A 5375-nucleotide genomic window follows, 5' to 3' on the forward strand; every position below is an offset into this window, starting at 1 on the left:
AAGGCCTGGACTGATAAAATATGACTAGTGGGATTTGGTTTACTGCCTTTTAGATATTTATACTGAATGCAAAAAAAAAGAAAGACATTATTTTACAAAATTGGAGTAGAAGTGTAGCGAGGTGGCTCTTCCCCTGTGCTACAATTATGTATTAGGAGATTCATCTTAAAGGGTACCAACAATTTTTTTATTTTTATAAGGTAGTTCTTCTTTGTCTAAATTTTGCTTTGAGAGATTTATCACTTAGAACATTAACATAAATATCATTTGTCTTCCTTTTCGGTATCAGCCATCACCATGGGGATAAATATCATAGCAGGCTGAGGATAAGAAACAAGTGTAAACACACGTAGTATTGTAATCAGAGTCTTAAAATCCAAATTACAACAAAATGATACTTGTATTAACTTCAACCTTTTTAAAAATAAAACTTAATGCTCTCGGGGGGATCTTCATCCACCCCATTACGTGCATTCATTATTTACCCTTCAGTTCCCTTCCGCGTTTAAAATGACGCGAATTCCTCTAGCAAAGCAGGAGTAAAGCGCATACAAATGTAATCATTTGTAGCTGCGGTAAAATTTGCAATAATGTGCTGCAAACAAATAGATTTGCACCGTGTTTTCCTAAATTTTGCCTTAAAGGCACACTTGCACTTTTGCAGAGAAAGCACGGCTGTAGTAAATGTATGCCAAATTTGTTGATTTACTGAAATATCAAAACACAAAGCAAATGTAAAACAGATATCATATTTACTTGACATTTTCGTATAAATACATCGGAAACAAACGTCTGCGTTTGCACCATCTTTGCTGCCGATGTGAATTGTGGTCAAATTTAGAGCCCTAAATTTGCATCAAATTTACTTCAGTGGCAAATCTGATTAAAATTCATTTTTCGTACAGTGACAAATTCAGTGTAAATGAGTATATTTGCTCCTGTAGCAAAGCGTGAGTAAAGCACGTACAAATGTAATTATTTGAAGCTTCGGTAAAATTTGTAAAGATATGATGCAAACAACCACATTTGCACCATGTTTGCCTAGATTTTGCCTTAAAGGCACACTTGTACATTTGCAAAAAAGCAAAGCTTTGGTAAATCTTTGTCAAATTTGTTGATTTGCAGAGATATCAATGACGAAGCAAACGTAAAGTAGATATCATACTTACTTTACATTTGCGCGTAAATACACCAGGAACAAACATTTGCATCAACTTTCAGAAAACAGCACATAAAAATGACAACAGCGGATGTTAAGTATAAAGACAATCATATTTGCGCAGATAGCAAACGTGAGATAATACACGCATATTTGTTTGCTTAACAGTAATACAAATTCAGTGTAAATGAGTATATTTGCTCCTGTAGCAAAGCAGGAGTAAAGCGCGTACAAATGTAATTATTTGTAGCTTCGGTAAAATTTGTAAAAATATGATGCAAACAAATAGATTTGCACGGTGTTTACCTAGATTTTGCCTTAGAGGCACACTTATACTTTTGCAAAGAACGCAAAGCTGTAGTAAATGTATGTCAAATTTGTTCATTTGCTGTGATATCAAAAACAAAGCAAATGTAAAGTAGATATCATATTTACTTCACATTTACGTGTAAATACAACAGAAACAAACGTCTGCGTTTTGCACCATCTTTGCTGCCGATGTAAATTTGGATCAAATTTAGAGCCCTAAATTTGCATCAAATTTACTTAAGTTGCAAATCTGATTAAATCTAATTTTTCGTCCAGTGTCGCTAGTATCTGTAGATTGTGTTGTTATATACATTGCAGATTCGGACAGTGTACATTGCAGATTCGGACAGTGTATCCCAGTAAATAATCATCGAGTTGAGTACAACAAAGCTCCCAAATAGCGGAAAGGATGGAAAACAAAATAGTAGAACAAAGTAGTAAAACTAACTGTCGACCTTTCAAAAAAAAGTAGAGAAGCTACTTTTTAAAGGGCTTACATTAAACTCAATATATTCGCAAATGTCTCTAGGCCACAATTGATATCCTGGTGGCGACTCTCTGCTGAAAATAAGTGACAGAATATCGAATTCTACCTCGTAACCGCATTTGCGTAGAAAAATGCAGGGTGAAAGCATTTTTCATCATGTTTCGTTCTTTGGATAATTTGCTCCAAGTTACGTATTTCTCTCGTTGTGCAAGATAGTTTTCACCCATTATTTAGTCATTTTCCGGGCCAATGATATCATCTCAGTCATTTCCTGCAACAAGTTTTTGTTTTCGGCGCATTTATTGCAGAAGAGCTTGCGGTTTTACTTAAGCTTAGCACGAATATATTGAGTTTAATGTAAGCACTTTAAAAGGTCGACAATTAGTTTTACTACTTTTGCGAGACTAATGCCTCTATATTGTTTATAAATTCCTTCAAGTTGATTACAGTACTTTTCCCTTAAAATAACCATTTATCCATAAAGTCACTGCGTACAGTTGAATCCCGATAACCAGTCGAACCCTCAGTAACTTGAACCTTTTTCGATTCCCCTTCAGATAATTTTCTTACTAATTTTACCCTCGATAACGTAACTCGAACTCCCGATATCTCGAACCTGTTGATAGTTTGACAGTAATGCCGTGTTCCGGCGTACAATAAAATCTACACGGCGAAACGAAAGAAAACAATGACAAAAACTGCGTGCTGTAAACTCGATGAAGACAGTTTATAGAAACTGTTTTGCGGTGAAATGCTTCAAAATTTCGATTAAGAATGACTTCTTACATTCTTTAACTGATACTCACGATGCAAAAGCGGTTTCTGGACATCAACAAAGCGTACACACAGCAAAACAGCGAACTATTGTGCTTGCGAAGCGACCCGCTAATAGCGAGTTTTTCAAAAGCAGTCTTGCTCTTTCTAAGAAATTGTCTGCGATGGACTTGGACATTTAGCTTATAAATGTCGAATTTTAATTGTTATATTATTCCAAGGTACTTACTTTATCCCCGGTCCACGCTTCCTTCAAACCTTTATAATTTTCTTGACGTTGGTGCTTTTCACGATGCATGTTGTCTAGATTTCAAAAGTTTGTCTTGCTGATGAGACGAAAAGTTGAAATAGATGTTCGAAAAACAAGAATGTTCTGTAAAATACTACCATTCCGTCATTAAAATGGTTAAAAGCTGCGGCGAATCGTTGAAAAACGATGGTACAGTAATCCGCGAGGTTCAAATAAAGTTTTGTGATCGATTTTAGCTTGAGTCCGATTCGCTGGCTCATGACAGTTGATTTGGAATGGCTTTCTGAGCGCGCGTTAAAAATTGCAACATTCAGCCATAAACTAAAAATAAATTGGGTTTTCTTTTCTTTTCTAAATAGGCTATGCGATTCAAGGAAAATCCATTACCTGACTCGTGAATTCCACGTTAAATTTCACTTGAAAAACCGATATCGCACTCATCGCTTCGCGATTCGTGCGATGTCGGTTTTTCGCGAAGCGATGAGTGCGATATCGGTTTTTCGCGTGAAATTTAACGTGGAATTCCTTCGTCAGGTAGTGGATTTTCCTATAGTATCTCTGCTGTCCAAGGTCATTACTGGCGCACTTAACTTTGGACTGCTGAGTTGTTGTGTCATCTACACGATCAAATATATGTGTCACTTAAAAAAATGCCCAATGTAAGCTGCGTCTTTAGTCTTTTATCACTCGTCGTTCGTCGTGTTTCTCTCCAACTATCCAAACGCTTTGAACAGGCTTTATAGTTTACTGTTTGCTAAACGTTTTTAAGCTGTTGAGATATCAGATAATGTAGGTTTTTAATTACAGATTTACGTTCTATTCCCAGTCCAGGCGTAAGGACCAATTTATTAATAAACGGGCAACGCGACTAAAAAGCAACCTTTCCGGTTGGATGGGCTAGTTTTACGTTGAGTTCCAGCGAATATTGAAGTCAACTTTAGCAGAACAATCTAGAAAAAAATGAATGTGTAATGGTGCTTTTTATACGCTGTCGAATCTTATTGCAGCCATTCGATAAAATTAAAGTGAAGTATAGAAACGCACTGAAATCTGAAAGTAACTTGATTTGCTCCCACATATTAACATATGAAAGTAAGAACAGTTTGATTTATGAGCTGCTTTTTTGAGCTAGTTATTTCGTGTGTTCTAAATAAAATTTATAACTCAAATGTCTGTCTGATTTTTCGATACCGTTTAAAGGTTCTCTCTAGAAGAAGGCGGATTTTGTAAACAGGATTATTTGTTTAGGTCACGCGCGAGCGGTCGCGAGTTTTAAACCACTCGCAGGCTGCTTTTTCATGCTTTCTTTGTCACAATTTTGTCGAATTGAACGGCATTAAAAAACGGACAACAGAGTGACCAGCCACAAAAACAACAGCATGCGTAAAACGGGGAGGACGAATTTTAGGCTCGGTTGGTTGGCAGGGAAAACTGTTTTTAAACCCTAGGTTAAAAATTGCTTAAGGGAGGGGGTAGACCTTCTACTAAGGCTAACGTTTTTTATATCAACAGGCCCTTAAGGCTGGTTCTCAGAAAATTGCCCCGATCGTTTCTATCGCCTCTTGTCACTTCAAAGAAAAATTCTTGCGATCGGGGCGATTACATAAGAACATTACACAGACGATCGTGGCGATTGGGCATGGGGCGATCACGATCGCTTGGATCGCCCGTGTTCTATCCTTCTAGCTTCTTTTTTCCTTCTTTACCGTGAGACTGCAATAACTGAGAAAATAAGAGGCCACGAGTTTTGCTTTTTCATTGAAGGCTGCCATTGTGTTGGATCTAGGGGCTAAAATGATTGTTTTTTTTTCTGTAGGTCTTCGCTTATACCAGGCGATCGGGACAATCATATGAGGACCCCCGATTGCTTCTAATCGCTTCGATCGCCTACGATCGTCTCAGTATTTGAAAACGATCGATGCGATAGAAACGATTTGGGCGATCATATGACAAAGCCAGGCTTTAGAAAGGAGATAACTCCCTATCGTTTTCGTAGTGTATTTGAATGCAGCCCAATGATTGTTTAAACAGCCAATCAGAGAGGTTCAAAGAAGGAGGAAGTTATCGATTACAACGTCAGCAAAGTATAATTTCAAAGCAAATCTTGTAAGCGCTTGTCACATTTCGTTATCCTTAGGAAGGCGATTACACGTAGAACCTTCAAAGGAAAGAAAGCAAATCAAAGAACATTATAGCAAATAATTCTGGCCGGTGAGTCAAATCGCTTGTATCTGTAGATTGTGTTGTTATATACATTGCAGATTCGGACAGTGTACATTGCAGATTTGGACAGTGTATCCCAGTAAATAATCATCGAGTTGAGTACAACAAAGCTCCCAAATAGCGGAAAGGATGGAAAACAAAATAGTAGAACAAAGTAGTAAAAAACTAACTGT

At 37.2% G+C, this 5375-nt stretch overlaps 1 pseudogene across 1 annotated transcript in view; it reads left to right on the plus strand.

Annotated features, from left to right (window-relative positions):
• Positions 1-5069: 5069 nt before the first annotated feature.
• LOC144636831 (ZP domain-containing protein-like) overlaps positions 5070-5375 on the plus strand; it is a 9278-nt pseudogene continuing 8972 nt past the window's right edge. Inside the window, exon 1 of the transcript XR_013567630.1 lies at positions 5070-5190. The product of XR_013567630.1 is annotated as a ZP domain-containing protein-like (transcript). The remainder of the gene's footprint in view (positions 5191-5375) is intronic.

This window comes from Oculina patagonica, chromosome 13, assembly GCF_052425735.1.
Source record: "Oculina patagonica isolate OP01 chromosome 13, crgOcupat, whole genome shotgun sequence".
Lineage (NCBI taxonomy): Eukaryota > Metazoa > Cnidaria > Anthozoa > Scleractinia > Oculinidae > Oculina > Oculina patagonica.